The sequence below is a fragment of the Sphaeramia orbicularis genome, chromosome 18 (assembly GCF_902148855.1).
Source record: "Sphaeramia orbicularis chromosome 18, fSphaOr1.1, whole genome shotgun sequence".
Taxonomy (NCBI): Eukaryota; Metazoa; Chordata; class Actinopteri; order Kurtiformes; family Apogonidae; genus Sphaeramia; species Sphaeramia orbicularis.
The window spans coordinates 5130786-5152597 of NC_043974.1; the positions used below are offsets into that span (position 1 = coordinate 5130786).

A 21812-nucleotide genomic window follows, 5' to 3' on the forward strand; every position below is an offset into this window, starting at 1 on the left:
GGACACTGGTACACCTTCATTTACAAGGCTATACTTGGGCGACTGCCTTCCCATATCTGTAGTTTAATTACGAGAAGAAGTGTTGATTGTTATTGTCTGCGATTGAACAAGCATGTGTTCCTCTTTGTGCCATTTGCCCGTACAGAGCTGGTAAAAAGGGCATTTGTGTACTCTGCTCCGTCCACATGGAATATGTTGCTGAAAGACTGGAAACTGTCTGAACTGATCTCCCTGAATGCTTTTAAATCCAAACTCAAAGTGCTGGAGAACAACTCAATGACTTGCACGTGTTTTTCATAGGTTGAATTGTCCTGTAAATTATTGTTTGTTGTAACTGCATGAGGTAACTGTATGTTGTAACTATGTGCTGTGTTTCATGCTGTCTCTTGGCCAGGACTCCTTTGAAAAAGAGTTCTAAATCTCAATGGGATCCTTTTCCTGGTTAAATAAAGGTTAAAGAAAAAAAAAAAATAGTTTTACTGGTGAATCAGTGTTTTAGTTGTAGTTTCCACGGTAACAACAGAGGCTGTGAATGTCCAGTTGGTCATATCTGATGGACATGAGTACTTGCTAAAGTACATTTACCTAAAGGATGTCAATGTTTTTGCTGGATTAGAGTTTCAATATTTATAAAATATTTTAGATCAGTAGATGATGGAAAAGGGTTAAAAAGGCTTGGATTTTCCCCACGATAAACAGAAATAATCCATAAATCCAGCAGATGCATTCATTTGGGTGTGTTTGTATGTTAGACAGCAGACTAACAGAGAACGGAGCCAGTGAAGTTTTAAGACATGTTTTAGTTCCAGTTCAACAGAGCATATCACCAAGAACAGGAAGCACACACAGAGCACAGGTTCAGCACAGAAGCACAAACGCACGAGCTTCAGCTGTCGGGTGGGTGGATCCTGGGGTGAAAGGAGCTGTTTCAGCCAATCAGCAAACAGATACAGACACGCCCACATCCCAACAGACCAGTTATAATTCAACTACCTCTGAGGTTTCACATCATTCTACCCTTTAACGCTCTGTTTGTCTTCACAGTAAAGAAGCCAAAAAAGGTTTTATTGGTCATATATGAAAAAGATTTAGTGAAACTGTTGATGCTCTGATCTTATTTTATGAGCGCTGCAGTCTTCGCCCACACACTGAAAAAATCTAAATGTGACCAAGTGTATTTGTCTCATTTCTAGTCCAAATATCTCATCATACTTAAAATAAGACAGAATCACCAACAGAGGAACTTTTCAGTGAGATGTAAGAACTGATTTATAGGCAACAGATCTGGAAAATCTGATTTCAACAAATCTGACCAAGATAATTTACACTCTTTCCATTGGCAGATTTTTTTAGCTTGAATTAAGCAAAAAAAAAAAAAAACATCTAGAATTAAGCAAAAAAAAAACTTCTTGAATTAAGCAACAAAAATTCTTGAAATAACCAAAAAAATCTTGAATTAAGCAAAAAAATCTTGAATTAAGCAAAAAAAATCTTGAATTAAGGAAAAAAAAAAAAAATTGAATTAAGCGGAAAAAAAAAAAAAAAATTATAGAATTAAGCAAAAGCAAAATCTGCCCATGGAACAAATGAATGAGACCAATGCACTTGGTCAGATTTTGATGTTTGCAGTGCAGGTCCATGAATAAACCTGTCCCAGTGTCATATTCCATTCGCCTGGCGGCTCACTGCTCATTTCAACCCTTCAGTTTTTTACACACATTCCTTCACGCTGTCAAATAAACAGCAAACGGTGCACTTGTTTTTTATCAGTCAAAAAAACATTTGGTTAGAATAAAGTGGTGAGGAGGAAACTGCATGAACGGAAACAAGCGCACCTTAGTGATCAACGACACAAAAACAACTGAAGTGCATGGAAGCCAGAACCCTGACAGTAAAACCCACACCTGGACAAACACAGGGGTTGGAAATGTTCTAGTGCTGCTTGGTTTAATCAGAGGTGATGGTGTGGGATGGAAATGAACCCGCTGACCTTCATCACTGTTTCTGATGCTAGAATCCAAGGTCAAAGTGAGCCCACTACGTCACCATTTAGTGGAAACATGAGAGAACATTTCAAGCCTTCTGTTTTACCCAGAATGCAGCAGAAAAAAACCCAAAGACATGCTGTGGTTGCATTAACCGTCCCTTTATGACAAGTGCACGACATCAGTATAAATATGCACCTTCTTATTTACACTGAATAGATCCGACCCTGGGAGGACGTGGACAGCCTGATGTGTTATGACGGATGGACGTCCATGTCCACACACATAAGGCATGGTCCAGGCTGGAGGACATCAGCTCATGGAGTTGGTCAATCAATCATCAGCAATCAATGTTATTTACATAGTGCCAAATCATAACAGAAGTTCTCTGATGACCCTCTACATATGGAACTGTTGGACCCAGACTGTGGTGGTCACAGGCCACGCCTCCTACGGGACAACGACCTCCTACAGCCCACTGTAAAGGCAGGTGTGTACATGTGGTTCAGTACACGGGACTTGGATGTTTAAAACAAGCGTTCCTGATTTCCTAGAGCAGGGTTCAAAAAGTGGGGTACCTGTACCCCCAGGGGTACATGGAATTTAAATAAAATAAATAAAATCCATTAAATAAGTCATCAAGTACTGAATATAAAATAAATGAATAGAATTAATGCTGAAATATAAAACACAAATACATTCATATAATTTTATTGTCTTTGGTAACATTTGAAGAACATTATATTTTATATGATTCAAAATGAGATTATTTGAGTAAATAAGGAATTATATTATGTTGATGAAAGGTTCATTATTAATTAATGACCAATTTATTTATTTTTCTTATCAATGACAGGGGGCACTTTTCAGTTTAGATTTTCACAAAATTTACAGGGTGGGGAAGCAAAATTTACAATGAACATTTAGTTGTTTTTTCTCAGCAGGCACTACGTCAATTGTTTTGAAACCAAACATATATTGATGTCATAATCATACCTAACACTATTATCCATACCTTTTCAGAAACTTTTGCCCATATGAGTAATCAGGAAAGCAAACGTCAAAGAGTGTGTGATTTGCTGAATGCACTCGTCACACCAGGAGATTTCAAAAATAGTTGGAGTGTCCATAAAGACTGTTTATAATGGAAAGAAGAGAATGACTATGAGCAAAACTATTACGAGAAAGTCTGGAAGATACTATTAAAGAGAATGGGAGAAGTTGTCACCCCAATATTTGAGGAAGACTTGCGCAAGTTTCAGGAAGTGTGTGAAGGCAGTTACTAGAAAGAAGGAGGACACATAGAATAAAACATTTTCTATTATGTAAATTTTCTTGTGGTAAATAAATTCTCATGACTTTCAATAAACTAATTGGTCATACACTGTCTTTCAATCCCTGCCTCAAAATATTGTAAATTTTGCTTCCCCACCCTGTACTTTAACAAATGTGTTATTTCTATATATTACGGTTAAATATTTTGTTTACACAGTTTTGGAATATAAACAGACACCTTTGGCACAGGAACACATTTGGACTCATTTTTATCAATTAAAAATGCTGAAGTGAGAGTTGAGGGTACTTAGATAAAAAGTCTATTTCAGGGGTACTCTGCTGTAAAAAGTCTATTTCAGGGGTACTCCACTGTAAAAAGTCTATTTCAGGGGGTACTCTGCTGTAAAAAGTCTATTTCAGGGGGTACTCCACTGTAAAAGTCTATTTCAGGGGTACTCCACTGTAAAAGTCTATTTCAGGTGGTACTCCACTGTATTTCCTGCTTTTACTGACTGTTCTTCTCAGATTCGGACATAAATGTTTGTTCTGATTCAAATATGACATGAAATCCTTCCCATGTACAGGTTTATGGAGTTTACATTAGTCTTTGTGCTTTTGCTTTTGTCCCTCCCACTGTCCCACTTTTTGATCCCAGATGATGGTGTTCTGAAGGACCAGTACACCCCCCCCCCCCCCCCCAACCCTCCCTCCATCCAATCTGACACCACTAGACCTGGAGCCACATTTCCCGACTGATACCATTACCCTTTGGTGTTGGGGACATGTCCTGAGGTGTCCCACACCTTTAACTGGACTGGACAACAGTAACAATCACTGCTTGAACTTTAAACCTTTTTCTCTAAAATCAATGTTAAACTTAAACATACAAAAAGACCTCTGGTTCTGTCCTGTTTCCACTGCCTGAGCAGTTCTTTAACATGAGAATACGCCCAAATAGGAGTAATTCTACAATAGTAACATTTAATAACTGAGTTAGAACACATTATGATGCAGTTATAAGCAAACCTAAACTAAATATGAGTGGAAGCTGGTGCATGAACAGAGAATGAATGACAATTTAGTTCAGGGGTCAAACTCCTTTAGTTCACGGGACAGATTCAGCCGAATTTGATCTGCAGTGGGCCGAACCAGTAAAAAAATCATAATATATAAATAATGTCAACTTCAAACTTTTCTCTATGTTTTAGAGTGAAAAAAGTTAATTTACAGTATGAAAAGGTTTACATCTACAAACTATCCTTTCAAAAGATGAATAGCATGAACAAACTGAAAAATAAGCATAATTTTAACAGTATTCTGCCTCAGGTTATCATTTATACATGTACATTATAACTTACAGATCACAGTGGATCTACAAACACACAAAACATTTAATAACAGGCAGAATATTGTTAAAATTGTACTGACTTCTCTTAATACATATCAGGTTATTCACATTTGTTCAGGTTATTCACATTTTTTGCAAAATTATACTTTTAGTGTAAATACATGAAAATATTTACATTTACAAAGAAAAACATTGGAAGTTTACATTATTTATATGTTATTATAATTATTATTTTACTGGTCCTGCCCACCTGAGACTGAATTGGTCTGAATGTGGAACCTGAACTAAAAGGATTGTTCATATTTTAGTGTAATTTTTGCATTTCACAAATTCATCCATAGGGCCGGACTAGACCCTGCGTGGCCGGATTATTCCCCTGGGTCACATGTTTGACTCCTGTGATTTAGTTTAACATAAGTGTAATCATATAAAATGACTTTTTGGGAGGAGTTTATACATACTTTACAGTAATAAATACTTTGACTGTCTTTAAATCCGCTTTAACAACATTCTAATGTCTTAGAAGTCATTTATTCCACATTTGTATGTCCAATACTATGTAAACCCTTCAAATTATGCAGATCCACAACTTTCTCAGGATTCCAAAGCCCGTCATAACCACTGCTGACAAATGCAGTTCCTTCATTCATTAACAAAGTCAAACACTGTATATCTAAAAAAACAAACAAAAAGGCAGATCACATAATTTACACTGAAGTCACTTGTTTAAGAAAAGCTGGACACGGTCTCTCACTGGCAGCTGTTGGCATTTTAGAGGATCTGAGGAGCATCATGGCTACTTTGTCACCATGGATACGGTTCATTTAGTCCACTGAAGAAGTCCTGTCCAACCCAGGTAAGAAACCTGTTCATACACATGTCCATAGAAGCAGTGGGGAGGGGCTGGACAGTCCGTCCAACAGGTGGGAGCTGCTGGACCAACAACAGGTGGCTCATAGACAACATTAGAGGATTACAGAAGAGTTACTGTCATTATTCTAAAGGAAAATCTAGGCAGACTTTGGATATTCCATAACAGAAATGGAAGTATTAGAATGGACCGAATATACGATCAGTCCAACAGGCTTTAGGGATTATTTCAAACTAAACATTATTCCAGTGATGTTTTGTTCATGTACGTGCCAGGAGACAAATATAATGTAAAACTTTAAGAGAAAATTCAAAATCTTTTTAATCCATAATGTTGTCCATAAAAGAGGAATATGATTGCAACACTGTTAATGTCATATATATATATATATATATATATACACACATATATATATATGTGTTGTGTGTGTGTGTGTGTGTGTGTGGTTGTGTGTTGTGTGTGTGTATATGTTGCGTGTCAGTGTGTTACCACAGTCTGGTTGGTCTCCCATCCAACTGCTGTTGTTTCCAGTTCAGTGTAAACAGAACCACATCTCCTTGTTCTATTCTCCGTTCTCTTCCCTTTCGATCCTCGAGCATCACATCAAATGTAAATATATTTTCTTTATCTATTATCTCTATTTTAAAGTGATCTTTCAGAGAACACAATGGAAAACATGGAGCTGAAAAAGCCCTTTTCATGTGTTTGGAGCCAGTGTAAACAGGATGTGGTGTCCACTGGTTTATTGTGTCCCAGTCTTCATGTCTTCATATGTCTCATATTTGAATCTGTAACAATTAACTTTATAAATAATAGAAAAGAACTTGAGCAGCAGTGCTTTGTGGTGTTTGTATTAAGGTGCCAGACCTTAAAGTAGATAAGTTACAGTACAGATGTCTGCTCTGTTGGTCGAGGACAGTTGAAGGACATTTTGTCCTCGATTCAGCCGAAGATGATTTAAATCTATTCAAAGTAGCCAGTTCAAATTAAAGCTGACCTTGTATTTGCACTGACAAACCCATTGTCCTGTCCTGTCAGTGCATCCATATACATCTGTAAAGCTCAGCAGGACATGAACTCCACTATTTGGTTCAAACAGAGGTTCTGTAACAGCAGGAAAATACACAAGTTCAACAAACAGGCCACTGTGGGTGTTTGAGTGACATCACTACTGGATTAAACAATTCAGCGAATCATTAATCAGCATCATCTGTTCCAACAAATCCGACACTGAATGTTTTGTATAAAATCAAACCAGTCACTCAGTGTCTTCATGGTCTGAGCCTCATTTCCACCAAACTAGACCCCTAGCTGAGCATTAGTGTCCAGGGTTAGATGGACTCCGTTCATGCTCATAGACCAGATTCTCCAAATAACAGAGTCCATTCAAGCTCAGACCGAAGGTGAAGGAACACAAACGAAGGCTGTTCCCTGAACACAGGTCCACAGTAAAACCACAGAGGACAGTCTATCAATAATGTTCAGTTCTGTGGAGTTCAGAGATGGACCATCAGGCCAACGGGACCATGACAACCCACAACACAAGCTCACTTACAAATAGGGATAGGGACTGAATTCAGTACTTTTATTGGTGCCGACCGAATTCCATCAGTACTAACGAGTATTGATTCACATAAAGTCAAACGGTTCCACATTTCGGTACTTGAACGCATCCTCACATTGTGTGTGTTGGGGAGAGAGTGGAGGAGTGTCTGCTGACGCCATGACGGCATTGGACGCACGAGAGCGTGATGACATCAGCGGCGTCTGGATGATAACAGCAGCATGGCGGATAGAAGCGTTGGAGGGTGTGGCTTCACCAAACCTAATGCAGACTGTGTTCGCTGTGTTATCTGTGATGGTGAATGGAAACACCTCCAACCAGAGGAAACACTGAGTCAAACAGAACCTACACCTGAAGGAACGGACTATATCAGAACCAGAGGAGCACAGGCTGTGAGTCCAACCCAGGCACCAATACCGCACCTGCAGCAGCCAGTGGCTCCACCCCCACAGCAGCATCAAAGGGGTAGAGTGGTGTCAAAAATGCCCAGAGGATGTTTTCAATTTCTGTCTCACTGACTGTAGACTAGGCCAACCTCCAGGAAAACGCTCCGATACCGACCCTGCATTTGTGCGTATATTTAGTTGGGGTGCACCGCTCCCACAAACAGACGGGCCGGTCTGTGTTTGGCTCCACCATGTCCATAAAGACATTCTAACTCATCAACGCCATCATCCGGTTTGATGACCGGCTATCACAGCCACAGCGTCTCAGCACGGACAAACCGGCAGCCTTCGGACAGGTGTGGACAGGTGGACAAGGGCAATTAACCGACAATTAAGAATTTAATCGAGTAAATTCAGGTTGACATTTAATCGATAGTCGATTAATTGTTTACATCCCTAATCGGTACCATTCCAAGGAACCGAGTATCGGTACGGTATCGGTTTAAATGTGAAAGGTTCCCATCCCTAGTGACAAACCAACTTTTCCATGTTTCCCTCTCATTTCTAGAGGCTTAGGCTGGTGTGGACATGGGACTAAAAACCCTGCATTTAGGCGTCATCTTGGACTCAAACTACTGTCCTGTTTGAAAATATGTAAAAACAGTAAAGGCTATAAACGTTCTCCTAACTGTTCACACGTGTTTTCGATTAACGAATGATCTACAGTGGACAAATGTGTCCAACTGCAGTTTTCCAGTGAACCCTTTAGTGCAGGGTGTCAATCTCATTTTTTCCGGGGCCATATTCAGCCCAATTTAATCTGAAGTGGGCCAGACCAGTAAAATAACAGCATGATAGCCAATAAACAATGACAACTCCAAATTGTTTTAGTGCAAAAATGACATTCAATTATGCCAGTATTTATGTTCACAAACTATCCAAACAAAAAGGATGTATATAACCTGAAAAAAATGAAATTTTTTTAAAAGAAATATAAGTACAATTTTATCAATATTTGGCCTCGATTTGTCATTTATACATATGCATTACAGATCAGATCTACAAAGGCACAAAACATTTAGTAACAGGCAGAATATTGTTAAAATTGCACTTAATCTTCTTTAGACATCTCAGGTTTTCATATTTGTTCAGGTTATTCACATTTTATTGTTAAAGGATAGTTTGTTAATGTAAACATTTTCATAATTTAATGTTTTTTGCACTAAATCAAAGAGAAAAAATTGGTGTTGTCATTATTTATAGGTTATTATGATATTATTTTTGAGTTCGATGCCCTAACTTGCACTTTGCAAATTCATCCCGCGGGCTGGATTAAAACCTTTGGCGAACCGGTTTTGGCCCCCGGGCCGCATGTTTGACACTTGTGCTTTAGTGTCTTTTTGCAACGTTTCATCTGTGTAAATCTGACCTAATGCGCGATGAGTTTCATTATTAACAGTAGTTATTACTTCTTCAGTCAAACAACACGTTCCACAGACTATACGACTGAAACCACCAATGGCAGAAAGACACTAAACAATCACTATGATCTATAGATTTAAATAAACTTCACCTTCTCAGCAGCATAATGCAGGTCTTTGTGTAAAATTCAATAATTATACTGGAAAAGTGAGCATTTAAAATTAATGTAAACAAGGTCAAAACTTTTGGACAGTGATGGTCCATCTACAGTGGGTACAGAAAGTCTTGAGACTTTAAATGTCCCATTCTTTGTTCTGTTGCGGCCGTTTGATAAAATCATTTCAGTTCATGTTTTTCCTCATTAATGTTTACACATTCATCACATTTAGACAATTCTTTGAACAAACTTGGTAGACCTTAACCCAAAGATATTCCACAACAGATATCAAGTTTTTTCTGACTGAAGGTTTCAGAGAAGAGATTCTACAAAAATTGTTTACGGATGATGAACAGACGACAACTGATACCAATAGTCCATCAGATCTTTTGGGCCTAAAAGGACTAAAACCAGAACTGTAGACATTTATGCAGATTTATTCGAACAGACAAACGTAAATATTCCACGTCCATCAGTTTTCAAAGCCTTTGTTCAGTATTGAGTAGATCCACCCTTTGGAGATAAAACAGACAGGCGTCTTCTATGGATGATAGAACCAGTCTGTCACCCCTGGGTTTGTGGATCCTGTTCCATTGGTCCTTGCAGATCCTCTCCAGTTGTATCAGGTTGGATGGTGGACGTTGATGGACAACCATGTTCAGGACAGGTAGGATGGTGGACGTTGATGGACAACCATGTTCAGGTCTGTCTGCCAACAACAGTCCCCCAGTTGGTCCAGTCCACTCCTTGGTTCTGTGAACTGTGTGCTGAGGGTCATGGTCTTGGTGGAAGGTGAACCTTGTACCAGTCTGAGGTCCAGACCACTCTGGTAAAGGTTTGGGTCCATATTTACGTTTGTCTGTTTGAGTAAATCTGCATAAATGTCTACAGTTCTTTTTTTTTTTTGTCTAAATGGGCTGAATGTGTGAACATTAATGAGGACAAAAATTAACTGAAATGATTTTATCAGATGGCTGCAATAAAACAAAGAGTGGAACATTTAAGGAAGTTTGAAGACTTTCTGTACCCAATGTACTTACTCTGAAAAGCAGATCATATGACGTTAAGATCGAAGTTTGTGACACTGTCCAACACTAAAATGTCTCCTGCTTTAAGATATAACCTCATCCTTCATAAGTATTTCAGCAGAACTCACCTCAACAGACACTGGGAGAAAATGTTCTGATCCGTTTCAGCCACACAAGAAAACTGTGGTTTGCTGTATTTACAATAAGAGCTGAATGGAAGTTTGGATGACCTTAACCAGATACTTGATCCAAATAAAGGACATTAAAAAAGGCCTGCGCTGAACACAGGCTTACTTCAGATCCAGGACCTGCTGTAGTCCAGGTCCATTAAAGCCAAGGGGTTCTGTTTGAACTAATATGGTACAGTACCGAATCTGTCAAAAAGTCCAAATGTTCAGTAACAAGCCTGATTCAAAGCTGAGCCTTTTCTGTCCACGCACAAAAACACATATTTGGGTTTAGAGTTGAACAAGATGAGTCCACATGGGTGGAACAAAAACCTGATGTCAGTAAAAGTCACATGTTTGTCTCTGAGATGCAGAAGTTTAAAGTGGACCCAACATGGAGATCCTCCAGAAAACAAAGGCTCCAAGTCCGTTTGGAAAAAACCTCCAATGAGTGACCCAGCTTAGCTCCAAAACCCTGAGCAGCAAGGCCTTAGCTCCACTCCACCTGTCTGTTTGTCTGCCTGGATCAAATACAAGTGGAACAACACCAACAAAATACACCGAAAATCACACCGAAATAAATAAAAACAATCACACAAAAATAAATAAGAAAAAACCCACAAACATAAATTAAAAAAAAAACCCTGTGTGGATAACACCAGACTGACAGAAACTGAGTCTGAGTCTGGGATGGGAGGTGACCTCGCTTTGGTCCTGGGGGGTAAACTGGGTCCTGGGAGGTAACCTGGGACCTGGGGGTAAACTGGGTCCAGGGGGTAACCTGGGGCCTGGGGGTAAACTGGGTCCTGGGGGGTAAACTGGGTCAAGGGGGTAACCTGGGTCCAGGGGGTAACCTGGGTCCAGAGGGATAAACTGAGTCCAGAGGGTAGCCTGGGTCCAGTGGGATAAACTGGATCCTGGGGGTAAACCTGGGTCCAGGGGGTAGCCTGGGTCCTGGGGGTAAACCTGGTCCTGGTGGGGGTGGGGGGTGGTAAACTGCATCTTGGGAGGTAAACTGGGTCCGGGGGGTAAACAGGGTTCTGAGGGGTAAACAGGGTCCTGGGGGGTAAACAGGGTCCTAGGGGGGTAAACAGGGTCCTGGGGAGGTAAACAGGGTTCTGAGGGGGTAAACAGGGTTCTGAGGGGTAAACAGGGTCCTAGGGGGGTAAACAGGGTCCTGGGGAGGTAAACAGGGTTCTGAGGGGGTAAACAGGGTCCTAGGGGGGAAACAGGGTCCTGGGGAGGTAAACAGGGTTCTGAGGGGGTAAACAGGGTCCTAGGGGGGTAACAGGGTCCTGGGAGGTAAACAGGGTTCTGAGGGGGTAAACAGGATCCTGGGGGTAAACAGGATCCTGGGGGTAAACAGGGTCCTAGGGGGGTAAACAGGGTCCTGGGATGTAACTGGGTCCTGGGGGAGTAAACTCTGACACACAGTGGGTTCTTCATCCCTTCATTCATTCCAGTTTTTCACATGGTCACGTCTCTGTTCCGCCTCAGTCTTATGCTCCGCCTTCATCTCATGTCCAAAGATAAGACACAACGTAGTTAGGCAGAAGTTCATTCGAACACACGCACACACGTGTAAAGCCTTTCCTGCCGTCTGTTAGTGGTCCCGTCAGATGGCCGTCACAGGTCGAAGGTCATACGTCATAGTCGGCAGAGCAGAGTAGGAGACGCCGCCCACTGTAGGAGGACTGAGAGAGGGAGAAGCCAGCAGAGGACCGAGCCTGGGGGAGGGAAACCCACTGGAACAGTTTCAGATCTGTAGTTCAACTCTACTTTGACTGTTTATTCAATTTTAAATCTGTTTCCTTATCTTGTTTTAGTTTTTGTAATTTTTTATTCCCTCCATTCTTAACTTCTGACATATCAGATTTTATTTATAGTGAAGCACTGACTAGAGTATGTGACAATAAAGACAATAATGTTCTATTCTATTCTATTCTATTAACTGCAGATGTAAATAAAGCCAAACACACCTCTTCCAAACACCTCCCTCAGCAGAGCCAGCTTTGGTTTGCGGGTGTGTGAGGGGTGGTAGGACATCTGAGAGGAGGGAGGGGTTAACGAGGAGGAGGAGGAGGAGGAGGAGGAGCCTTGGTCCTTCATCATCAGCCTGTTCCTCATCTGCTCTATGGGAGTCTCATCTGTGATGATGGAGACCAGCTGACGGAGAACACAGGTACATTAAATACATCCATTTCATGATGACCTTATTTTTCGTCCGTACCATTTATGTATTTGATGTTTATATACACTCTGGGTTTATTAGTTTGAAAATCACTGCATTCTCTGTTTACTTGTATTTCATAGTGTGTCCTAACAGTCTGTTGGAGTTGGGGCTGTAAATGTCTTGCCACTGAAAGACCATAATAAGAATTATACAAACCCCTGTTTTAGTTTGACACCAAATATTTAGTCACATGTTTAATCCATATGGGATGGGTGTGATTTTTATGTTCAGCAGCGCAGTGCTAGGGTTCGGGTTAGGGCTGGGGTTCGGGTTGCCTAGGTTGTTAACCCATCATGTTCAAAGGTAGCCAATTGAAAAGTTTACGTTTTTGTGGAAAATGTATATTTATTGTCAGTTTTAGTTCTAGAAGCGCTTGTGTATGGAACTTCATATTACACTATTGACGACACTGACATTTATAGTTTCTAAAAGTTGTATTACAAATCTAAAAAGAAAAACCTTCTAAGCCCAAACTGGGGACCTTTGCACATCAGACAGGCCAACCCCAAGAACCAATCCCATTTCACCCCTTGGGCCCTCCCCCTTAGCCCTCCCCCTCCATTTTGTGCGTTCACGTGAAGGGATAGGGGTCCCGATTCTCGATAAGTCGAAGAGGAGGGGCTAAGGAGTGGGGGGGGGTGTTTGACCCTCCAAATGTAGATTTTTCAGGGTTTTCTGGGAGAAATTTCCTATAATTCAGTTCCAATCATCAGTCAGATGGAGGTAAACACAGCAATAAAAAAGCAGCAGTGACCAAAGAAACACACAGATGGACAGATCTACTTCAGAAACAACTGAACCATTTGATCGTCCGTTTAATATTGTTTCAATTTGTTATAGTTTGCATTTCTGCAGTTTGTGGTTGATAGTCGTAAACAGATGTCCAAAGCCTATGGAACAGAGACGGTTCCAGCTGCTCACGACATGGAAAATTCCGTCCCAAACAAAGTTAGAACATCTGTTTATAGTGACATCGATGACTGATGATGACGGAATAGGTCTGAAAGGGTTGGACCATTTCAGAGAGGAATGTTTACACTACTACCCCTTAGAACTAGGGTTAAAGGGGGAGGGGAAAGGAGTAGATGTAAGGGGGAGGGGCCAATGGGTAAATTGAGATTGGGCCTAAGTCTATTTTTAAAATCCTCTTTTAAAATATGTTTTTTCTCTTTATCTTTAACTCAGTGTGAAGGTTTGGCTTTTACTGTTTTGCTGTATAGTTACTTTTATTGTTTTTATTCGTTCTTTTCTGTTTTATTTGTTTATATGTCTGCATACAGCCCTTTGGCCCACTGTGCTGTTTTTAAAGTGTGTTATACATAAAGTTGAGTTGACTGCTTCCCATTAATGAGTGCTAACTTCTGAACAGGAAACAGAGAAGAGTCATGGTTAGAGGACATGAAACACACCCCAAAAAGAAGAGGAAACCAGGACTAAAGTACCAGCACGAATCTGAGAGAAAAAACAAAGATCTGATCCAAATGTGTGAGTGTTTTACCTGATCGTAGAAGATGACCATGACGAAGACGCCAAACAGCACCGACTCCACCAGGAGGATGATGTAGTGAGCACTGACAGAGAACAGCAGAGGTTAAACAGGAAACACATGCACCGGACATGCATGTGGGCGTGGCCCTCACTCATCCACTCACACTATCAGGTTTTACTGGGCGTGTCCTCTCCTTCCTTGTCCACATCTCCTTCTCTCTCGTTTCTTATCCGCCACACCCAGGCCGACACCACCAGCACCAGGGAGTACAGACTGGCCATGCCTGGGTCAGAACCACGGTCCAATCAGTACATCCACTTTCACCCTTTGGTTAGTACGATGAGTGCATAAGCGAAGTTTGGAGAACCCACAGACAAGAACATGCAGATCACAGGTCTTTAGCCCCACCACCACCCCCCCCATTTTTGGGTGGTTTTTAGGTGATGTTTGAGTTGTTTTGGGTGGGTTTAGGGTGGTTTTTAGGTGATCACGAAAGAGCATGACAAATATTTTCGAAATTTAGAGGTAGAACATTTAAAATTATAGTCATGGATAAAAACAAAAAATCAATGTTGATATAAATTCAGTCCAAACCATCTGTGAATTATTTTAGAAACAAAGATAACAATTTAAATCAAACTAACCAATGCACTGACATTTATCCCTTAATATAAAACTATATTCTGACATTACTCATTATTGTTTTGGATCCCAGACCCGTTAGAAAAGAAACATCTGGATTCAATGGGTCCACAGACTGTTGGTCCATTTGGGTATGACTTCGGTCATTATGATATGAGGATAACGTTAAATTGGTTTTGAGTAAATTAACTGGGCTGCTGCTGTATGATGTTAACCAATAAATTGATGAGGATGAATCTCCCAGTCAGAGTAGATCACTCTGTTGTTTTCTTTCTAAAATGGTTGTTTTTTCCAAAGTATGAGACCAGTTAATAATTTGATCTCTTCATCAGTCTAATCTAAACCATAATTGTTGTACTTCCAGCCATGTTTTCACACTTTAATGGAATTTCTTGGTGGACATCGCAAACAGCTGATCACTCACATTCGTTTGATTCGAAAAATATGTTTCACTATTTCCTTGATGTGCATCTAAATTTAAGGAAGTTTTAAATAAACATTTTGTAGTACAAAAATTTGAAATGACCATGAACACACCTTGTGAAGTAGTTACATCTAATAAATGAGAACACACAGTCTATATGTTCCATACATGGATTTAATGCACAGTTTATTATTTTACTTACTAGTCATGGAATTAGCAAAATTGACCAAAAAAAAAAAAAGTCCCAAATTTGATGGAAAGATTTGGCATTTGAAAATTTGAAAGAAAACAGAAAACGCCTTAATGGGACAAATTCTGTCAAAGCAAACAGTTGAACTTCTCCAAGATCACCTGGAACTAATGTGTGAAAAGGTCTAATGGTAGAACAGGTGGTGTGGACTGTTGAGGACATGGACCGATGTTCATCTGTGGAAAACTAGGTGGAAAAAAAACACCTGTACTCTGTTTGCAGCCAGGAGGACTGCCGCCTACAGCTCCCCCTGCTGGTGTAACCATGCAACATACATGATTTACTTCAGTTTGAGGAACTGCACAGAATTTGCTTTCATTTTCCTTTTGGTGACTTTTCTACAGTTGACTCAGATTTGCCGTTTCTGTGTGTTTTGGACGGAGGTTTTCAACGTCCTGAAGGAGGTTTATGAAATGAACCTCACAGTGGTGATACTCGGAGGAATACCCCAAGATCTGGATAGAAGGGCAGATAAATATAGGATTCACTGGTGCTTTAAAGTCTAGAACCATCAGATGGATGAACCAAGAACCTCCCACATGGATTACATGGATTCAGAAAGTTTGGCATATTTGTCAAATGGAGCAGATGTCATTCTCACTGAAGCTTCAGAAAGACATGGTTATTAACAGATGGAACCTCTGCTATAATAATATTTATCAGTGATGCCAAACCTCCTGTTGTTTAGCCAAATGCTGTCATCCGGCTTCAGACTAGGATTTAAACCGCTGACCTTATATTCTAAAGCGGACATGATCGATTTATTACCTCCGCCAGGAGGTATTGTGATCGCTTTGCTTTGTGTGTGTGCGTGCGTGTTTTTTTGTTTGTTAGCAAGATAACTCAATAAGTTATGGATGGATTTTCATGAAATTTTTAGGAAATGTTGATACTGGCACAACGAAGAAATTATTAAATTTTGGTGGTGATCGGGGGGTGGGGGTGCCCCACTGATCGGCCCTGGCGGAGGTCTGCACTGTCTTTTCTAGAAAAGCACTCGGAGAGTGCAGACCTCCGCCAGGGCCGATCAGTGGGCCCACCCACCCCCGATCACCACCAAAATGTATTCATTTCTTCCTTGTGCCAGTATCAACAATTCCTGAAAATTTCATGAAAATCCGTCCATAACTTTTTGAGTTATCTTGCTAACAAACAAACAAACAACACGGGGGTGGGGGGGCGGGGGTAGATCTGTCTTGGTAGACGTCTGCACTCTCTGAGTGCTTTTCTTGTTTGCTATGATTGTTCTTATTTCCTTTCATTTCCATCCTATATCTACACCTATGGAGGTTTGTAAAAATACACAAACAGCTGAGAAAAAGCAAAGTAAACTTATTGAACTGTATTTAAATATATACATTGTACAGATGAAAAAGAAAATCTAATAAAAACTAAGTAAAAAAAAAAAGCTGTTTATTTCATGCAAACACAACTATGTAGGCTTCATATGTCAAACACTTAATGTGAAACATTCATCTGGTCTATGAATGGTTCCTGAATAAAAGGAGCTCAACTTTTCCAAATCTGAGTCCCTGATCCAGACTAATCCAGTCCTAAATGCTGGTTGGTTGTAGTTTCACAGATACAGTCTGGGGTTAATGATAGAATGGGTTTAAGTCCAAAGGAATATTAGTGTCAGATCTACTTCAAACACTGTCTGGACATGACAATACATGGACTGGACAGGTTCTATCAGTGGAACATTCATACATCTATTGGATAAATGGACACAAACTAATATATATATGTGGAAGAACACGCCATCATATAGATTAAAACATGAACTGCACAGCCCTTTGGTCATGTGTTCCACATTCATTTGATTAAAGTATGTCAGATTGAACACATTTAATGTCTGACGCAGATGTTTTCTAATAAACTGTAGATCAGTGTGTGTGAGACACCTGGGTGTAGATGTGGTGACAACAGAACAGTTATCCAAGCAGATGAATGTCACAAACACTCCTCCTCTGTTGACATGGACAGACTCTGATCAGCTGGAAGGACCAGTTTTCATCCACACACATCGGTCATCTGTCTCCATCCATCACATCCTCTTCACGGTTTAGTGGATTTGAACTCAGTTCTTCACAAACAATGACTGAAATCATTTGCTGTGTGGAGCCTTTTCAGCATCAAAGCCTTAAACAATGTCTGTAACATTAAGGTCCAAGTTTATTTTTATATTTTTCCGTATTTAAGAACTCACCTGTGTAGAAGAGAAACTGGATGAAGTACTTCTGGTTCAGCTCCCCGACGCAGTTATTGATCCTACGATGCACAAACATACACACACAAGTGTTGATGATGAACGGAAACAGGACACAAAGAAGAAGACATGAGTTGGATGGACGGTGAAGCTCCAGCCCTCACCAGGGGCAGTGGTGGTCCATGCGCCGTATGCATCTCTGGCAGACGCGGCAGTGATGCGCTCTGGGAGGTCTGTAGGTTTCACAGCGGCTGCACACTGTCCAGCCTTCACAGCCCTGAGGAGCAACAAACACAGCTGAGACACACACACCAGGGACAGCAGGTCCAGTCCAGTCCAAGAGGACCGGAAGACCCTCAATGATAAGGTCCAGTTCAGACCAAAGAACTGGGCTGGAGTCCTTTGAACAGAGGATTAAGGACCAGTGGATGTTCCATAAATACATAATAATATACTGTATATAATAAGAGCCAGTGGATGTTCTATAAAAAATGTAATAATATATTAATAAGGACCAGTGGATGTTCCATAAATACATAATAATATATAATAAGAGCCAGTGGATGTTCTATAAATATGTAATAATATATATAATAAGGACCAGTGGATGTTCCATAAATACATATAATATATATAATAAGAGCCAGTGATTCTATAAATATGTAATATAATAATAAGGACCAGTGGATGTTAGTGAAGTACAAATGTTCTTTCTTTGCTCGAACACCTGCCTGTAAACACTTCTGTCCTCACAAAAAGACAATTGGCACGAAGTTTATAGTATTTCCGAACATGGAATTTTGGCTTCATCTGCAAGAATTTAAAAAAGACAAGATCATAATTTAAAGTGTCTGGACTCAACCCAGTTAGTCTTTTGTATGTTTTCTTCCTCTTGCAGCATTAACGACCCCACAAAGCCCACAGAACTGTGTCATGTCGCTCCTAAAGCCATAATAACAGACTCACTCTGACATAAACCCAGGTTGGAGCCCAGACTGTGTCATTAACCTGCTTCATGTTCAGCCTTCAGGTTCAAACTGGGTTATTGTTGAGATCAAGGTCAGAAGAAAATGGGACTTTTAAAAAAACACACATTTTAAACATTTGCTCTGAAAGTCTGAAACTGTTGTTGTATTTGATCTGTAAAAACAACAACAGCAGCAACAACAACAGAACAACAACAATAAATTTAAAAAGTCAAGTGGAAAAATGACCAACCAAAGGGAATTATAGTTCGGTTTGTTTTTCACAGTTACTGAAATCTCAGAAATGGATTTATTTGTATAAAATAAACAGCCACTACTGGTGTTTATTTTAACCCTTAAAGACCCAAACGTCCACCTTTAACCCTTAAAAGACCCAAATCCACCTTTAACCCTTAAAGACCCAAACGTCCACCTTTAACCTAAACCATCTACTGATCTAAACTGTTTAATACCTGTTGATCCACTAATCCTATCAATCCATGTCAATAATTGGTGTAAAATACAGTTCTTCATCTTTTCATGGTCATCAGATATGACCATATTTGAACGTTCAGAGGTGCCGTAGTTACTGTGGAAACATCGTCATCTTCTCCAACATTGATTCCCCAGTAAAACCAGTGGAGTTGGATCAATGACAGTGGATGTACAGATTGGGTTTATGTTCAGTTAATGACAGATTGGACTGAAAAAGACACTGTTTATTCAGTTTGATCTGTTTCTGATAGAAGAACCATCAACTTTAATCTGAGCTTTAATGAACATCTACGTGATCAATGAATTAATATAGAAAATACAGGATTTACACCAAAAAACTCAAAATACGGAGGATAATATTAAAATAAATGGTGATGAAACAGTTAAGAAAGGTTAAATATAGGGAAAAGCAGCTCATCATATTTTTTGGGATATGAAGACAATGAATGCATCAATGAACTTTGTATCATGAGGAAAGAGAGATTTAGAAAAGAAAAAAAGAGCATGAAGAGCCAGTGCTCACCCGTTCATTCATCCGAGACGACTGAGAACGAAGGTCAGAGAAGTCTATGGCTGTGTCAGGAAGAGGCACCATCCCTACGCAACAAACACACGTTAAAAACACAAACAAACACGAACACATTAAAAACACAAACACACACACTCATGTTATGACAAACAGAGGACTTACCCGGTCAGAGAAGACGGCTTTGGAGTGACAGGCCAGCAACAGCAGCAGGATCAGGTTGAACACTGACCCATGAAGGGTACACCACACACTGCAACACACAGGAAAACACAACAACAACACACATTACACACTCACATGACCCTGAACACACTCAGAACTCCTTTCACAACAGGTCAGTATCTTCAGAAACATGAGAAAGAAAGAACATATGAGATATGTTCATCAACAATGATTAAGGCTTATGATTTCTAAATGATGACTTTTTAATCGCACTATTGAGAGTTTATTTTTCAATATGTTACGACTTTAATTTCGTAAAAGTACAACATTTTTTGTTAAATTATGAGTTTTGTTTTTTTTTTTAACTAGGCTACACCTTTATTCAAATATTATCACTTATTCTCATAAAATTATGACTCTTTTATATTCGACTTTATTCTCATAAATTACTGGTTTTATCTCAACATTGTGCGACTTCATTACTTCTGCCAAGGAGGTTATGTTTTTGTCGGCATCTGTCTGTCTGTCTGTCTGTCTGTGTGCAAGATAACTCAAAAAGTTAAGGATGGATTTGGATGAAAATTTCAGGAAATGTTGATACTAGCACAAGGAACAAATGAATAAATTTTGGTGGTGATCGGGGTTGGGGGGGCACTGATCTGCCTTGGCAGAGCTCTGCACTCTCTGAGTGCTTTTCCAGTTATTATTTCCTCCACCAGGAGGTATTGTGATCGCTTTGCTTTGTGTGTTAGCATGTGTGTTTGTTTGTTAGCAAGATAACTCAAAGTTAGGGACGGATATTCAATGAAATTTTCAGGAAATGTTGATACTGGCACAAGGAAGAAATGATTACATTTTGGTGGAGGGGGGGTCACAGGGGCCCTCTGATCTGCCTTGGCGGAGGTCTGCGCTCTCCGAGTGCTTTTCTTGTTAATATTAATGTTTGAATAAGTGGGAAAAAAAGCATTTTAATTTGAAATAAGTCAGTGTAAATCCCCCAATAGTCTTTCTTTGAAATGTGTTCTCATCACTTGTTTAATCATGAGCTTGGATTTCTTCTGAATTCTTTATTATGGTTTGAAAAAATTTATTTAATTTCTGTATGAATGGTTATTAAGAATACCTCCCAAAAGACCATTTACCTCTAAATGAACATCCATTAAATGAACATCCATGGTGGTGGAGTCCTTTCTTAATTTTGACCCCAGTTTGACACCGCTGTGGTAGATGGTAGTAGATTCACAGACACAATAACATCAAATCGATCGTTGAATTGATCAATCGACTCTCAGCTGCAACTCTGGACAGCATGGCTAATAAATAATAACAAACTACAAAAACAAATGAATAATGGATAATATAATGTTGACTTTACATAGTAACACACAACCATCGAATTAAAGTAAATCTCTCAATAAGGTTTATAATTAAACCACTGGTGTGTTTAACATCTATATTAACATTAAGCAACAGATAAAAACAGCTGATGGAGGTGGTAAACAAATAAACAACACGTTTACGGCATCGCCTCGGTACAAACCGAAATACAAACATGCGTCTTAATACATCTGAACTTATATGTATATGTATGCATGTATGTATGTATATATATACACACACACACATACACACACACACACACATATACATATATATATATATATATATACATACATACATATATATATATATATATATCTATATTATATATATAATATAATTATATTATAATAATATATATATATATATATTAGAGTTTGTAGATGAGGGTTAAAGTAGCACTGGGGATGCTGTTGTTAAAGCTGTCCTGTCAAATGAATGGAGGCAGCTGACGCCATGTCTGCTTATCCTGCTTCGTACACCATAAAAACACACCGCACTGACCTGCCGGAGTATGCGGGATGAGCACATATTGGATGACCACGTAGTCCGCGTAAAACACGCTGAAATAAGTTAAAATCAGACAAATTACGCCGCAGGGATCTCGCCTACAGCGTACAAACGCCATCTTCTGCTGGGCTCCGCCCCCCGTCCAACACTTCCGCGTTACGTCACTGAAACCTTGATGTCGCAGTCAAGGACCGTCGGAAAGAGAAACACCCTCTAAAGGTAAAGCCTTCTGAAACTCAACTTTTTCTAAAATTGTGGCCAAGCAGAGAAGTTAACATATAAATACTGTGTCACGAACAGGATGTAATATTTCATGTCAGA

General features: G+C 39.7%; 1 pseudogene; it reads right to left on the reverse strand.

Moving 5' to 3' along the window:
• Positions 1-11608: 11608 nt before the first annotated feature.
• On the reverse strand, positions 11609-21609 carry LOC115438948 (palmitoyltransferase ZDHHC3-like; annotated as a pseudogene).
• Positions 21610-21812: the final 203 nt, after the last annotated feature.